The 17605-nt window shown below is 45.6% G+C and overlaps 1 pseudogene; it reads left to right on the forward strand.

Annotated features, from left to right (window-relative positions):
* Positions 1–17605, forward strand: part of LOC122434705 — a 275692-nt pseudogene that overhangs the window by 59004 nt on the left and 199083 nt on the right.

Here is a 17605-nt window from a genome sequence, read left to right on the forward strand (position 1 = left end):
GAAATGAATTCCACCTTGGTTTTGGCTGTGAGGTAAGCTCCAAGAGAGCTTACAGCAAGAAAACAAGATGAGCAAAGGGATTTGTAAGGGAACGTATTGAGAAGCCCTTTGCACACAAGGCGCACACAGCTCTGGGCAAGCTCCACCCCTTGCTGGGAATACTAATCAGCCGCAGCGGGGCATTTCCTGCATGGGATCTCCCAGCAAAACCTGAAATATGCATTCCTCTGCCCGTTCACCATCACCCTGTTCAAACCCATGCCTGGGTAATACTCATAGTGAGGTGACCCTGAGTCCTAGACTTGAAACGAGACAGCTCCGTGTGGAGCAAGGGCACGTGTATTCACTGTTTTTTCACAGCCTGAAGACAAGGGTTTCCGACTGGAGACCAGAAGATGGAGGTGAGCTTTGGGAACACTGAGACAAGGAGGCGGGATGGAAAGGTTTCTGTCGGCTGGCCCAGAATTCAATGGGCTGCAAAGTTCATTAAGACCACATTGCAGGAAGAACGAGCAATGATTCTCGCTTCCACAGACACTTAAACACAAACTAGTTGTCATGGAGGGAGTTTAGGCAATATATGAAAAGCTAGATAATGGTGAAAGCTGAGAGAGAACAGAATGAATGCCCGAGGAGTGTGGCTGTGGGGCAAGGTTGGGAGGCGATGCACTCTGCCTGCTGTGTGACCCATCAGAGTTGACACAGAGGTGAGCGTGGCAGGTGAGGTTGGAGGCCTCTTTAGGGCATTACTAATGCCTGATTTCTCCCAGCATATCATCTGGTATGCTCCCCATCCTCTGCTAGACATGTCAGCATGGGGTTTTCTGATGTCAAAGCTCACCCAGGGCCATCAATGGCTGAGCAAGAGACTTGCTGACCTCATAAAGCATGAGGGTTAGGCTCCATGGGAACGGGTATATATAGGGGTTCTCAGGGGTTCTGAGCAGACCACTTTGAGTCCTCCAAATGACTGAGGTGACTGGGAAGCCACAAGGCTCCAGAGTAGTTATGGAACACCCATCTCCTGTTACCCAGGAGAAGATGAAGAACTCCTATCCATTGAGGGCCAGAAAAAAAATGTCAAGGTGAACTGAACCCAGCCCTACTCCTCTTGCCCATTGACCCCACCCCAGAAAACACCCTCCCCTGTCCTTGCCTGGCACATAACCCTTCTCTGCCCATATGCCTTCTCCTGAAGCCATTGTTCCCACTTGTCTTCACACTCTTCCCTATACCCGTGCCATTCTTTCTCCCTGTCTTGTTTTCTCCAGGTGGCCAGGGTAACCGTGAGTTGAATAATCCCATCCCGGCAAAGCTGCCCAAGAAGACTTCTCTGAAAACTCCCACCACAAAAAAGCTTAAGAAAATCAGATGCTCAAAGCTCTGTAGCCAAAGTTCCAGTGCGAATGAACAGCTGAATCCGAAGCAAGAAGAGGAGGTCCCAGAGAGCATGGAGGACCCTGCTCTTCCAGGTAATCAGAAGGAACCAGAGGAGGTTCCAGACACCATGGAGACCTCTGCCATTCCAACTAATCAGATTGAATCAGAGGAGGTCCCAGACCATGGAGACGCCTGCATTTCCAGCAATTCAAATGAATCAGAGGAGGTCCCAGAGACCTTGAATATCCCTACCATTGCAGCTATTCACAATGAATCAGAGGAGTTCCAAGAGACCATGGAGACCCGTGCATTTCTCGCTAATCAGAATGAAAGAGAGGAGGTCCCAGTGACCATGGCGACCCCTGCCAGTCCAGCTAATCAGAACGAACCAGAGGATGTCCTAGAGACCATGGAGACACCTGCCATTGCAGCTGGACTTGTGGAAAGCCATTGACTTCACCGCATGGCTAGGCATCTCAGAAATGCTTGGGGATCTGGCCGCTGAGTACTGACCAAAAGTACAGATGCTGAATCTTATAGCAACTGCATACACTAATATGGAAAATAAAATAAAATCAAGCTGATGTGAAATTATGTTTGTCTCTGAGTTCTCTGATAGTGGGGGCAGATAGGGAAGGGGAGGGATAAGTGTGTAAGGAGGGAGGGAGATGGCTTCTGTGGAGCTGGAGATGGGACCAGAAGGCCCAGGTTGCCAACACGTAGGGGGAAGAATTGGTTCCAGACTGAGCTTCAAAGACACACTTCACATGGGAGAAGAGGAAGAGGACTTGGAGTTTCTCTGTGCGAGTGGAGAGATGGAAACATAGCTGGGGAGCTGTGTGGTAGGGGGCTAGTGCCCCCCCCTCCCTTGTTCAAAAGGCATAGAAAGGAGCTGCCCCATCAAAAGAATGGAATATTAACATTTGTAGCAACATGGAAGGTAGAATATTGAGTAAAATATCACAGACAGAGATTGACAAATACTGTATGATATCACGAATAGAATGTAAACATACCTCAAAGTAGAGAATAGGATAATAATGGAGGTGCACAATTATAGAGAAGCATCTACTGGTTACCAGCAGGGAGGGAAAGAGGGCGGGGCAATACAGAGGTGGGGGATTGGGAGGCACGTAGTGATAATTAGGTGGAAGATGAGCTCAGGGATGCATTGTACAACATGGGGAATAGAGCCAATACTTTGTCATAACTATAAATGGAAAGCAAGCTTTAACAGTTGTGTAATCAGAAAGAAAAGGAAAGAAATGGGGGGGGGGGAGGAAGGAGGGAAGAAATGAAGGAAAAGAAGGGCGTTTTGGGGGGTCAAAAATCAATACTGATTAGTCCCTTTTTATCAAAGGATTCTATTTTATTTTATTTTATTTTATTTTATTTTATTTATTTCAATCGGTGTGTATTTACTTTAAAATATTGTGGTGGCTTTTGCCATTCATTGACATGAATCAGCCATGGGAGTTCATGTATTCCTCGTCCTGATTCCCCCTCACATCTTCCTCCCAATCCAATCCCACTGGGTCAGCCCAGTGAACCAGTCCTGGGCACCCAGTCTTATGCACCGAACATGGACTGGCTATCCCGTTCATATATGATAATATACATGTTTCAGTGCTTTTCTCTCAGATAATGCCACCCTCGCCATCTCCCACGGAGACCAAAAGACTGTTCTGTAAATCCGTGTCTCATTTGTTGTCTCCCATATAGGGTTATCATCTCCCACTTCCTAAATACAATATATATATATGCCTTAGTGTAGTGTATTGGTGTTTTTATTTCTGAATTAATTCGCTCTGTATAATAGGCTCCAGTTTCATCCACCTCATTAGAATGGATTCACATGTGTTCTTCTTAATGGCTGAGCAATATTCCATTGTGTCTATGTACCACAGCTTTCTTACCCATTTGTCTGCTGATGGACATCTAGGTTGCTTCCATGTCCTGGTTATTGTAAACAGTGCTGTGATGAACATTGGGGCACACATGTCTTTTTCACATCTGCATGAATCAGGATTTGAATGAGGAGAATACATGATGACTATTAGCCTGTTAGTGGTAAACCCTGCACCTGAGTTTGGTTGAAGGAGTGCGACCAAACCTGGAGATGGTTGTTTCAAACCGGCTGAGAGTGCTCAGATGGATATGCGGGGTGCTGTCCTGCTGGGGGACATCTCTGGTTGCTCTGTTCTCACCAGCAACGGAGGATTTTCTTTCCTTCCTTTCATTTCCCTTGTTTCCCTTTCTCCCTGTTTCCTCCCTACCTGAATTTATTTCACAAACACTCAATGTGCTGAGCTCTGCCGTGCTTCGTTTTTCAGCCGTGTCCAACTGTTTGGGACCCCATGGACTGTAGCCTTCCAGGCTCCTCTGCCCATGAGGATTCTCCAGGGAAGCATAGTGGAGCAGGCTGCCATTCCCCCCTTCAGTGGATCTTCCCAACTCAGGGATTGAATCCTGGTCTCCCATGTTGCTGGTGGTTTTTTTTTTTTTTTTTTTTTTTTTTTTTTACTCTCTGGGCCATCAGGAAACCCTTAAAATGGGCTTCATCTGACACTATGTTTTTCTGTCTGTAAGATCAATGGGGTCTATTTTCTGATTTCAATTACTCTCCTTATTTTTAGAACACACAAAACACATTTATTCCAAGCATCCTAATGTCTCTGTCTGCAATTACTAATATCGATGCCACTACTCCCTGAGTTTCAGTTCTCAAGGGAATTTTAGTATGATTTTTCTAACCTTCATTAGATTTAATAAGTTCTTAACGTGGTTTGGGGCTACTTCCATGCTCTTCTTGTGAATTGGCTGTAATGTCTTTAAACATGTCTTCATAAATTTAAAGGCCAGTGATACATCCTTCTTATTAAGTGTTGGCTCATGCCTCTTGCCCATTTTTCTATCAGGTTTTAAGATTTTCTAACAATTCTAAAAGTCATCTTTTGGGTTTGTTTATGGTGTGCTTTTTCTACCTCTTAAAATGTTCAGCAGTGTGATGGACCCTGAGTGAGTAAGCAACAAATGGACAACAGGATGTGAACACTTCACAGGAAACCCAGGAAGACCCACTTAGCCAACAAACTGTCCCCAGGGGTGCACCTCAGTCTGGTTGACCCTACGAGTCAATTGGAAAAACGAGGACTGAGGTGGAGCAAACAATCCATTCTCCTTTCTTCCAGAGACAACCAGCTCAAAGAGAGACCATGGGAACTAGATGCACAGGACAGAATGACTCAATGTTTCATCCAAGAAGCTGGAAGCCTGTGGGAGCTGCTCATGGAAATGAATCCCCCCTTCGTTTGGCTGTGAGGTAAGCTCCAAGGGAGCTTCCAGCAGGAAAACAAGATGAGAAAAGAGATTTGTGAGGGCACGTGTTGAGAAGACCTTTGCACACAAGTCTCACACTGATCTAGGCAAGCTCCACCCCTTACTGGGAATACTAATCAGCCACAGGTGGGCATTTCCTACATCGGATCCCCAGCTCAACCTGAAACATACATTTCTCTGCCCCTTCCCCATCACCCGGTTGAAACCCAAGTCTGGGTAGTACTCCTAGTGAGGTGACACTGAGTCCTAGACTTGAAAAGAGACAGCTCCGTGTGTAGCAAGGGCAAGTGTATTCACTGTTTTCTCACAGCCTGAAGAAAAAGGTTTCAGACTGGAGACCAGAAAATGGAGGCGAGCTCCGGGAAAACTGAGTCAAGGAGGCGGGATGGAAAGGTTTCTGTCGGCTGGCCCAGAATTCCATGGGCTTCAAGGTGGATTAAGACCACATTGCAGGACAAACGAGCAATGATTCTCACTTCCACAGACACTTAAACACAAACTAGTTGTCATGGAGGGAGTTTAGGCAAGATATGAAAAGCTAGATAATGGTGAAAGCTGAGAGAGAACAGAATGAATGCCCGAGGAGTGTGGTTGTGGGGCAAGGTTTGGAGGAGATGCACTCTGCCTGCTGTGTGACCCATCAGAGTTGACATAGAGGTGATGGTGGCAGCTGAGTTTGGAGGCCTCTTAAGGGCATTACTAATGCTTCATTTCTCCCAGCAAATGATTTGAATTGCTCCCCATCCTCCGCTAGACATGTCAGAATGGGGCTTTGTGATGTCAAAGCTCACGCAGGGCCACCATTGGCTAGGGAAGAAACTTGTTGACCTCATAAAGCATAAGGGTGAGGCTCCATGAGGACGGGTATATATAGGGGTGCTCAGGGGCTCTAAGCAGACCACTGTGAGTCCTCCAAATGACTGAGGTGACTGGTAAGCCACAAGGCTCCAGAGTAGTTATGGAACACTCACCTCATGTTACCCAGGAGAAGAGGAAGACCTCCTATCTATTGAGGTACAGGAAAAAATGTCAAGATGAACTGAACCCAGCGAAACTCCTCTTGCCCATCGACCCCACCCCAGAAGACACCCTCCCTTTCCTTGCCTGGCACATAACCCAACTCTGCCTACACCCCTTCTCCTGAAGCCACATTCCGTTCTGCCTTCACACTCTTCCCTAAACCAGTGCAATTCTTGCTCCCTGTCTTGTTTTCTCCAGGTGGCCAGTGTAACCCTGAGGGTGAATAATCCCATTCCGGCAAAGCTGCGCAACAAAACTTCTCTGAAAACTCCCACCACAAAAAAGCTTAAGAAAATCAGACGCTCATAGCACTCTAGCCAGAGTTCCAACGCGAATGAAGAGCTGAATCAGAAGGAACCAGAGGAGGTCCCAGAGATGATGGAGACCCCTGCCATTCCAGGTAATCAGAAGGAACCACAGGATGCCCCAGACACCATGGAGACACTTGCCATTCCAACTAATCAGAATGAATCAGAGGAGGTCCCAGAGACCATGGAGACCCCTGCATTTCCAGTTAATCAGAATGAACCAGAGGAGGTCCCAGGACCATGGAAACCCCTGCCATTCCAGCTAAACAGAACGAACCAGAGGAGGTCCCAGAAACCATGGAGACACCTGCCTTTCCAGCTGGACCAGTGGACAGCCAGTGACTTCCGGGCATGGCTAGACACCTCAGAAATGCTTGGGGGTCTGGCCGCTGAGTACTGGCCAAAAGTACAGATGCTGAATCTTATAGCAACTGCATACACTAATAACGAAAATAAAATAAAATCAGGCTGATGTGAAATAATGTTTGTCTCTGAGTTCTCTGATAGTGGAGGCAGAGAGGGCAGGGAAGGGATAAGTGTTTGAGGAGGGAGGGAGATGGCTTCTGTGGAGTTGGAGATGGGACTAGAAGGCCCAGGTTGCCAGAAAATAGGGGGAAGAACTTGTTCCAGACTGAGCTTCAAAGACACACTTTCCTTGGGAGAAGAGGAAGAGGACTTGGAGTTTCTCTGTGCGAATGCAGAGATGGACACTTAGCCTGGGATCTGTGTCTGTGTGGGGGGTGAAGTGCCATTTGTTCAAAAGGCATACAAAGGAGCTGCCCCATCAAAAGAATGGAATATTGACATTTGCAGCAAAATGGAAGGTAGAATATTGAATAAAATAACTCAGAGAGTGATTGACAAATACTGTATGATATCACTTTTAGAATGTAAATATACTGCAAATTAGAAAATATGATAATAATGGAGGTGGATAAATATAGAGAAGCATATACTGGTTGCCAGCAGGGAGGGGAAGAGGGCGGGGCAATATAGAGGTGGGGTAGTGGTAGGCTCGCAGTGATAGGTGGAAGATGAGCTCAGGGATGCATTGTAGAACATGGGGAATAGAGCCAGGACTTTGTCATAACTATAAATGGAAAGCAAGCTTTAACAGTTGTATAATCAGAAAGAAAAGGAAAGAAAGAGGGGGGCGGAAGGAGTAAAGAAAGGAAGGAAAAGAAGGGCGTTTTTGGAGGTCAAAAAGTCAATAATGATTAAGCCCTTTTTATCAAAGGGTTCTATTTTATTTTATTTTATTTATTTTAATTGGTGGGTATTTACTTTATCATATTGTGGTGTTTTTTGCCATACATTAACATGAAACAGCCATGGGAGTACATGTATTCCCCATCCTGATTCCCCCTCACATCTTCCTCCCAATCCAATCCCTCTGGGTCAGCCCAGTGAACCAGTAGTGGGCACCGAGTCTTAAGCATTGAACATGGACTGGCTATACATTTCACATATGATAGTATACTTGTTTCAATGCTTTTCTCTCAGATCGTCCAACCCTCGCCGTCTCCCACAGATTCCAAAAGACTCTTCTGTAAATCCGTGTCTCTTTTGTTGTCTCCCATATAGGGTTATCATCTCCCTCTTCCTAAATTCAATATATATGTCTTAGTATAGTGTCTTGGTGTTTTTCTTTCTGACTTACTTCACTCTGTAATAATAGGCTCCAGTTTCATCCACCTCATTAGAATGAATTCACATGTGTTCCTCTTAAACGGTGAGCAACATTCCACTGTGTCTATGTACCACAGCTTTCTTACCCATTTGTCTGCTGATGGACATCTAGGTTGCGTCCATGCCCTGGTTATTGTAAACAGTGCTGTGATGATCATTGGGGCACACGTGTCATTTAAATTTCTGGGTGAATCTGGATTTGAATGAGGAGAAACCATGATGACTATTAGCCTATTAGTGGTAAACCCTGCACATGAGTTTGGTTGAAGGTGTGGGACCAAAGTTGGAGATCGTTGTTTGAAACCGGCTGAGAGTGTTCAGATGGATATGTGGGGTGCTGTTCTGCTGGGGGACATGTCTGGTTGCTCTGTTCTCACCAGCAACGGACGATTTTCTTTCCTTAATTTCATTTCACTTGTTTCCCTTTCTCCCTCTTTCCTCCGTACCTGAATTTCTTTCACAAAATTTCAATGTGCTGCACTCTGCCGTGCTTCGTTTTTCAGCTGTTTCCAACTCTTCGTGACCCCATGGACTGTAGCCCACCAGGCTCCTCAATCCATGGGGATTCTCCAGGCAATCATACTGGAGCATGCTGTCATTCCCCTTCCAGGGGATCTTCCCAAACCAGGGATTGAATCCTGGTCTCCCATGTTTCAGGTGTTTTTTTTTTTTTTTTTACTATCTGGGCCATCAGGAAACCCTTAAAATGGGCTTCAACGGACACTATCTTTTTAATATCTGTAAGATCAAATGGGGTCTATTTTAGGATTTCTATGACTCTCCTTATTTTTAGAACACACAAAACACATTTATTCCAAGTATCCCCTTGTCTCTGTGCAATTACTAATATCTATGCCACTACTGCCTGAGTTTCAGTTCTCAAGAGAATTTTAGTGTGATTTTTCTTACCTTTGTTAGATTTAATATGTTCATAACGTGGTTCAGGGCTAGTTCCATAATCTTCTTGGGAATTGGCTGCTTATGTCTTTAAACATGTCTTCATAAATTTAAAGGCCAGTGATACATCTTTCTTATAAAGTATTTGCTCGGGCCTCTTGCCCATTTTTCTATCAGGTTTTAAGATCTTCTAACAATTCTAAGAGTCATCTTTTGGGTTTGTTTATGGTGTGCATTTTCTACCTCTTAAAATGCTCAGCAGCGTGATGGACCCTGGGTGAGTAAGCAACAAATGGACAACAGAATGTGAACCCTTCACAGGAAACCCAGGCAGACCCACTAAGCCAACAAACTCTCCCCAGGGGTGCACCTCAGGCTGGTTCACCCTACAAGTCAATTGGAAAAACGAGGACTGAGGTGGAGCACACAATCCATTCCCCTTTCCTCTAAAGCCAACCAGCTTAATGAGAGACCATGGGAACTAGATGCACAGGACAGGATGACTCAGTGTTTCATCCAAAAAGGTGGAAGCTTGTGGCAGCTGCTCATAAAAATGAATTTGACCTTGGTTTTGGCTGTGAGGTAAGCTCCAAGGGAGCTTCCAGCAAGAAAACAAGATGAGCAAAGATATTTGTGAGGGCACGTGTTGAGAAGACCTTTGCACACAAGGCTCACACAGATCTGGGCAAGTTCCACCCTTGCTGGGAATACTAATCAGCCGCAAGTGGGCATTTCCGTCATGCGATCCCCCAGCACAACCTGAAACATACATTTCTCTGCCCCTTCCCATTCACCGTGTTCAAACCCAAGCCTGGGTCGTACTTATAGTGAGGTGACCCTGAGTCCTAGACTTGAAACGAGACAGCTCCGTGTGGAGCAAGGGCAAGTGTATTCACTGCATTCTCACAACCTGAAGACATTGGTTTCCGACTGGAGACCAGAAAATGGAGGCCTGCTCTGGGAACACGAGACAAGGAGGCGGGATGGAAAGATTTCTGTCGGCTGGCCCAGGACTCAATGGGCTTCAAGGTACATTAAGTCCACATTGCAGGACGAACGAGCAATGATTCTCACTTCCACACACTTAAACAAAACCTAGATGTCATGGATGGAGTTTAGGCAAAATATGAAAAGCTAGATAATGGTGAATACTGAGAGAGAACAGAATGAATGCCCAAGGAGTGTGGCTGTGGGGCAAGGTTTGGAATATATGCATTCTGCCTGCTGTGTGACCCATCAGAGTTGACATAGAGGTGACGGTGGCTGGTGAGTTTGGAGGCCTCTTGAGGGCATTACTAATGCTTCATTTCTCACAGCAATTAATCTGAATTGCTCCCCATCCTTCGCTAGACATGTCAGGATGGGCTTTGTGATGTCAAAGCACACCCAGGGTCACCATTGGCTGGGTAAGAGACTTGCTGACCTCATAAATCACGAGAGTGAGGCTCCTTGGGGACGGGTATATATAGGGGTGCTCAGGGCCTTTGAGCAGACCTCTGTGAGTCCTCCAAGTGACTGAGGTGACTGGGAAGTGACAAGGCTCCAGACTTGTTATACGACACCCACCTTCTGTTACCCAGGAGAAGATGAGGACCTCCTATCTATTGAGGTCCAGAGAAAATGTCAAGGTGACTGAACCCAGCCAACCTACTCTTTCCCATCGGCCCCACCTCAGAAGACACACTCCCCTGTCCTTGCCTGACACATGACTCTTCTCTGCCCACACCCCTTCTCAGAAGCCACGTTCCCTCCTGTCTTCACACTCTTCCCTAAACCAGTGTCATTCTTGCTCCCTCTCTTGTTTTCTCCAGGTGGCCAGGGTAACCGTGAGGGTGAATAATCCCATCCCGCAAAACTGCCCAATAAAACTTCTCTGAAAATTCCCACCACAAAAAAACTTAAGAAAATCAGATGCCCAAAGTTCTGTAGCCAGAGTTCCAAGGCGAATGAACAGCTGAATCAGAAGGAACAATAAGAGGTCCCAGAAACCATGGGGACCCCTGCCATTCCAGGTAGTCTGAAGGATCGAGAGGAGGTCCCAGACACCATGGAGACCCCTGCTATTCCAACTAATCAGAATGAATCAGAGCAGGTCCCAGAGACCATGGAGAGCCCTGCATTTCCAGTTAATCAGGATGAACCAGAGAAGGTCCCAGAGACCATGGAGACCAGTGCCATTACAGGTGGACCAGTGGGCAGCCAGTGACTTCGAGGCATGGCTAGACACTTCAGAAATTCTTGGGGGTTGGCAGCTGAGTACTTACCAAAAGTACAGATGCCGAATATTTTAACAACTGCATACACTAATAACGAAAACAAAATAAAATCAAGCTGATGTGAAATTCTGTTTGTCTCTGAGTTCTCTGATTGGGGCGGGGGGGGCAGAGAGGGCAGGGAAGGGATAAGTCTATGAGGAGGGAGGGAGATGGCTTCTGTGTAAATGGAGATGGGACCAGAAGGTCAAGGTTGCCAGAAAGTAGGGGAAAGAACTGGCTTCAGACTGAGCTTCAAAGACACACTTCCCATGGGAGAAGAGGAAGAGGACTTGGAGATTCTCTGTGCGAGTGCAGAGATGGACACTTAGCTGGGGAGCTGTGTCGTGTGTGGGGGGTAGTGCCATTTGTGCAAAAGGCATACAAAGGAGCTGCACCATCAAAAGAAAGGAATATTGACATTTGCAGCAACACGGAACATAGAATACTGAGTAAAATATCTTAGACAGAGATTGACAAATACTGTATGATATCACTTATAGAATGTAAACATACCACAAAGTAGAGAATATGATAATAATGGAGGTGCACAAATATAGAGAAGCATATACTGGTTACCAGCAGGCAGGGGAGGAGGGTGGGGCAATACAGAGGTGGGGGAGTGGAAGGCACGCAGTGATAGTTAAGTGGAAGATGAGCTCAGGGATGCATTGTACAACATGGGGAATAGAGCCAGGACTTTGTCATAACTATAAATGGAAAGCAAGCTTTAACAGTTGTATAATCAGAAAGAAAAAGAAAGAAAGAGGGGGGAAGAAGGAGAGAAGAAATGAAGGAAAAGAAGGGCGTTTTTGGGGGTCAAAAATCAATACTGATTAGTCCCTTTTTATTAAAGGATTCTATTTTATTTTATTTTATTTATTTTAATTGGTGTGTAATTACTTTATCATATTGTGGTGGTTTTTGCCATACTTTGAGATGAACCAGCTGTGGGAGTACATATATTCCCCATCCTGTTTCCCCCTCACATCTTGCTCCCAATCCAATCTCTCTGGGTCAGCCCTGTGAACCAGTCCTGGGCACCCAGTCTTATGCATTGAACATGGACTGGCTATCCCTTTCACATACGATAATATACTTGTTTCAATGCTTTTCTCTCAGATAATGCCACCCTCGCCATCTGCGACAGAGTCCAAAATACTGTTCTGTAAATCCGTGTCTCTTTTGTTGTCTCCCATATAGGGTTATCATCTCCATCTTCATAAATACAATATATATGCCTTAGTATAGTGTATTGGTGTTTTTCGATCTGACTTACTTCGCTCTGTATAATAGGCTCCAGTTTCATCCACCTCATTAGAATGGATTCACATATGTTCTTCTTAATGGCTGAGCAATATTCCATTGTGTCTATGTACCACAGCTTTCTTACCCATTTGTCTGCTGATGGACATCTAGATTGCTTCCATGCCCTGGTTATTGTAAACAGTGCTGTGATGAACATTGGCGCACAGGTGACTTTTTCACTTCTGGGTGAATCTGGATTTGAATGAGGAGAAACCATGATGACTATTAGCCTGTTAGTGGTAAACCCTGCACCTGAGTTTGGTTGAAGAAGTCGGACCAAAGTTGGAGATGGTTGTTTCAAACCGGCTGAGAGTGCTCAGATGGACAGGTGTGGTGTTGTCCTGCAGGGGGACAACTCTGGTTGCTGTGTTCTCAGCAGCAACGGAGGATTTTCTTTCCTTCCTTTCATTTCCCTTGTTTCCCTTTCTCCCTCTTTCCTCCCTACCTGAATTTTTTGCACAAACCTTCCATGTGCTGCACTGTGCTGTGCTTCATTGTTCAGCTATGTCCAAATCTTTGTGACCCCATGGACTGTAGCCTGCCAGGCTCCTCTGTCCATGAGGATTCTCCAGGCAAGCATACTGGAGCAGGCTTCCATTTCCCCCTCAATGGTCTCTTCTCAAACCCAGGGATTGTCTCCCATGTTGGTGGTAGGTTTTTTTGTTTTTTTTGTTTGTTTGTTTGTTTGTTTTTGTTTTTTTGTTTTTTTAATATCTGGGCCATCAGGAAACCCTTAAAATGGGCTTCATCTGACAGGATGTTTTTCATATCTGTACGATTAAATGGGGTTTATTTTAGGATTTCCATGACTCTCCTTATTTTAGAACACACAAAAAACATTTATGCCAAGTGTCCTAATGTCTCTATCTGCAATTACTGAAATCTATGCCACTTCTGCGTGAGTTTAAGTTCTCATGGGAATTTTAGTATGATTTTTCTAACCTTCATTAGATTTAATAAGTTCTTAACGTGGTTCGGGGCTACTTCCATGCTCTTCTTGTGAATTGGTTGGAATGTCTTTAAACATGTTTTCATACATTTAAAGGTCAGTGATACATCTTTCTTATAAAGTGTTGGCTCATGCCTCTTGCCCATTTTTCTATCAGGTTTTAAGATTTTCTAACAATTCTAAAAGTCATCTTTTGGGTTTGTTTATGGCGTGCATTTTCTACCTCTTAAAATGTTCAGCAGTGTGATGGGCCCTGCGTGAGTAAGCAACAAATGGACAACAGGATGTGAACATTTCACAGGAAACCCAGGAAGACACACTTAGCCAACAAACTGTCCCCAGGGGTGCACCTCAGGCTGGTTGACCCTACGAGTCAATTGGAAAAACGAGGACTGAGGTGGAGCAAACAATCCATTCTCCTTTCCTCCAGAGACAACCAGCTCAAAGAGAGACCATGGGAACTAGATGCACAGGACAGAATGACTCAATGTTTCATCCAAGAAGCTGAAAGCTTGTGGGAGCTGCTCATGGAAATGAATTCCCCCTTGGTTTGTCTGTGAGGTAAGCTACAAGGGAGCTTCCAGCAAGAAAACAAGATGAGAAAAGAGATGTGTGAGGGCACGTGTTGAGAAGACCTTTGCACACAAGGCTCACACTGATCTGGGCAAGCTCCACCCCTTACTGGGAATACTAATCAGCCACAGGTGGGCATTTCCTGCATGCTATCCCCCAGCTCATCCGGAAACATGCATTTCTCTGCCCCTTCACCATCACCCTGTTCAAACCCAAGCCTGGGTAGCACTCATAGTGAGGTGACCCAGACTCCTAGACTTGAAACGAGACAGGTCCGTGGGGAGCAAGTGCAAGTGTATTCTCTGCTTTCTCACAGACTGAAGACAAGTGTTTCCGACTGGAGACCAGAAAATGGAGGCGAGCTCCGGGAACACTGAGACAAAGAGGCGGGATGGAAAGGTTTCTGTCGGCTGGCCCAGAATTCCATGGGTTTCAACGTTCATTAAGAGCACATTGCAGGACGAACGAGCAATGATTCTCGCTTCCACAGACACTTAAACACAAACTAGTTTTCATGTAGAGAATTTAGGCAAGATATGAAAAGCTAGATAATGGTGAAAGCTGAGAGAGAACAGAATGAATGCCCGAGGAGTGTGGCTATGGAGCAAGGTTGGGAGGAGATGCACTCTGCCTACTGTGTGACCCATCAGAGTTGACTTAGAGGTGAGAGTGGCAGGTGAGTTTGGAGGCCTCTTGAGGGCATTACTAACACCTTATTTCTCTGAGCAAATCATCTGAATTTCTCCCCATCCTCCGCTAGACGTGTCAGAATGGGGCATTGTGATTTCAAAACTCACCCAGGGCCACCATTGGCTGGGGAACAGACTTGCTGAGCTCATAAAGCATGAGGGTGAGGCTCCATGGGGACGGGTATATATAGGGGTGCGCAGGGGCTCTGAGCAGGCCACTGTGAGTCCTCCAAATGACTGAGGTGACTGGGAAGCCACAAGGCTCCAGAGAAGCTATGGAACACCCACCTCCTGTTAGCCAGAAGATGAAGACCTCCCATCTACTGAGATCCAAAAAAAACTGTCAAGGTGAACTGAACCCAGCCAACCTCCTCTTGCCCATCGACCACACTTCATAAGACACCCTCACCTGTCCTTGCCTGGTGCATAACCCTTCTCTGCCGACACCCCTTCTCCTGAAGCCAGGTTCCCTCCTGTCTTCACACACTTCCCTAAACCAGTGCCATTCTTGCTCCCTGTCTTGTTTTCTCCAGGTGGCCAGGGTAACCATGAGGGTGAATAATCCCATTCCTACAAAGCTGCCCAGGAAAACTTCTCTGAAAACTCCCACCACAAAAAGCTTAAGAAAATCAGATGCTCAAAACTCTGTAGCCATAGTTCCAAGGCGAATGAACAGCTGAATCAGAAGGAAACACAGGAGGTCCCAGAGACCATGGAGACCCCTGCCATTCCAGGTAATCAGAAGGATCCAGAGGAGGTCCCAGACACCATGGAGACCCCCAGCATTCCAGCTAATCAGAACGAACCAGAGGAGGTCCCAGAGACCATGGAGACCCCTGCCATTCCAGCTGGAACAGTGGACAGCCAGTGACCTCGGGGCATGGCTAGACACCTCAGAAATGCTTGGGGGTCTGGCCGCTGATTACTGGCCAAAAGTACAGATGCTGAATATTATAGCAACTGCACACACTAATAACGAATATAAAATGAAATCAATCTAATGTGAAATTATGTTTGTCTCTGAGTTCTCTGATAGTGGGGGGCAGAGAGGGCAGGGAAGGGGTAAGTGTGTGAGGAGAGAGGGAGATGGCTTCTGTGGAGTTGGAGATGGGCCCAGATGGTCAGGTTGCCAGAAAGTAGGGGGAAGAACTGGTTTCAGACTGAGCTTCAAAGACACACTTCGCATGGGAGAAGAGGAAGAGGACTTGGAGTTTCTCTGTGGGAGTGCAGAGATGGACACTTAGCTGGGGAGCTGTGTGGTGTGTGCGGGGGCACATCCATTTTTTCTAAAGGCATACAAGGAACTACCCCATCAAAAGAATGGAATATTGACATTTGCATCAACATGGAAGTTAGAATATTGAGTAAAATACCTCCGACACTGATTGACAAAAACTGTATGATATCACTTAGAGTCTAAACATACCACAAAGTAGAGAATATGATAATAACAGAGGTGCACAAATATAGAGAAGCATGTACAGGTTACCAGAGCGGAGGGGAAGAAGGCAGGGCAATAAAGAGGTGGGGGAGTGGGACGCAAGCTGAGATAGTTAGGTGGAAGATGAACTCAGGGATATATTGTACAACACGGGGAATAGAGCCAGGAATTTGTCATAACTATAAAAGGAAAGCAAGCTTTAACAGCTGTATAATCAGAAAGAAAAGGAAAGAAAGAGCGGGGCGGAAGGAGGGAAGAAAGGAAGGAAAAGAAGGCCGTTTCTGGAGGTCAAAAAGTCAATACTGCTTAGGCCCTTCTTATCAAAGGATTCTTGTTTATATTATTTTATTTATTTCAATTGGTGGGTATTTAGTTTACAATATTGTGGTGGTGTTTGCCATACGTTGACAATAATCAGCCATGGGAGTATATGTATTTCCCATCCTGATTCCCCCTCACATCTTCCTCCCAATCCAATCCCTCTGGGTCAGCCCAGTGAACCAGTCCTGGGCACCCTGTCTTATGCATCAAACTTGGGCTGGCTATCCCTTTCACATATGATAATATACATGTTTCAAAGCTCTTCTCTCAGATCATCCCACCCTCGCCATTTCCCACAGAGTCCAAAAGACTGTACTCTAAATCTGTGTCACTTTTGCTGTCTCCCATATAGGGTTATCATCTCCATCTTCCTAACTTCAGTATATATGCCTAACTATAGTGTATTGGTGTTTTTCTTTCTTTCTTACTTCGCTCTGTATAATAGGCTCCAGTTTCATCCACCTCAGTAGAATGGATTCACATGTTTTCTTCTTAATGCCTGAGCAATATTCTATTGTGTCTGTGTACCCCAGCATTCTTACTCATTTTTCTGCTGATGGACATCTAGGTTGCTTCCATGCCCTGGTTATTGTAAACAGTGCTGTGATGAACACTGGGACACACGTGTCTTTTTCACCTCTGGGTGAATCAGGATTTGAATGAGAAAACATGATGACTATTAGCCTGTTAGTGGTAAACCCTGCACATGGGTTTGGTTGAAGGGGTGGGGCCAAATTTGGAGATGGTTGTTTCAAACGGGCTGAGACTGCTCAGATGACATGTGTGGTGCTGTCCTGCTGGGGGACATCTCTGGTTGCTCTATTCTCACCAGCAATGGAGGATATTCTTTCCTTCCTTTCATTTCCCTTGTTTCCCTTTCTCCCACTTTCCTCCCTACCTAATTTCTTTCACAAACATTCAATGTGCTGCACTGTGCACTGCTTTATTGTTCAGCCATGTCCAACAATTTGTGACCCCATGGACTGTAGCCCGCCAGGCTCCTCACTCCATGGGGATTCTCCAGGCAAGCATACTGGAGCAGGCTGCAATTCCCACCTCCAGGGGACCTTCACCACCCAGGGATTGAATCCTGGTCTCCCATGTTGTAGGTGGTTTTTTTTGTTGTTGTTGTTGGTTTTTTTTTGTTTGTTTGTTTGTTTGTTTTTTTACTATCTGAGCCATCAGGAAACCCTTAAAATCGGCTTCATGTGACACTATGTTTTTCATATCTGTACGATCAAATGGGGTCTATTTTAGGATTTCCATGACTCTCCTTATTTTGAGAACACACAAAACACATTTATTCCAAGTATCCTATTGTCTCTGTCTGCAATTATTTAAATCTATGCCACTTCTGCCTGAGTTTCAGCTCTCAAGGGAATTTTAGTATGATTTTTCTTACCTTTGTTGGATTTAATATGTTCCTAACGTGGTTCGGG

Source organism: Cervus canadensis, chromosome X, assembly GCF_019320065.1.
Source record: "Cervus canadensis isolate Bull #8, Minnesota chromosome X, ASM1932006v1, whole genome shotgun sequence".
Lineage (NCBI taxonomy): Eukaryota > Metazoa > Chordata > Mammalia > Artiodactyla > Cervidae > Cervus > Cervus canadensis.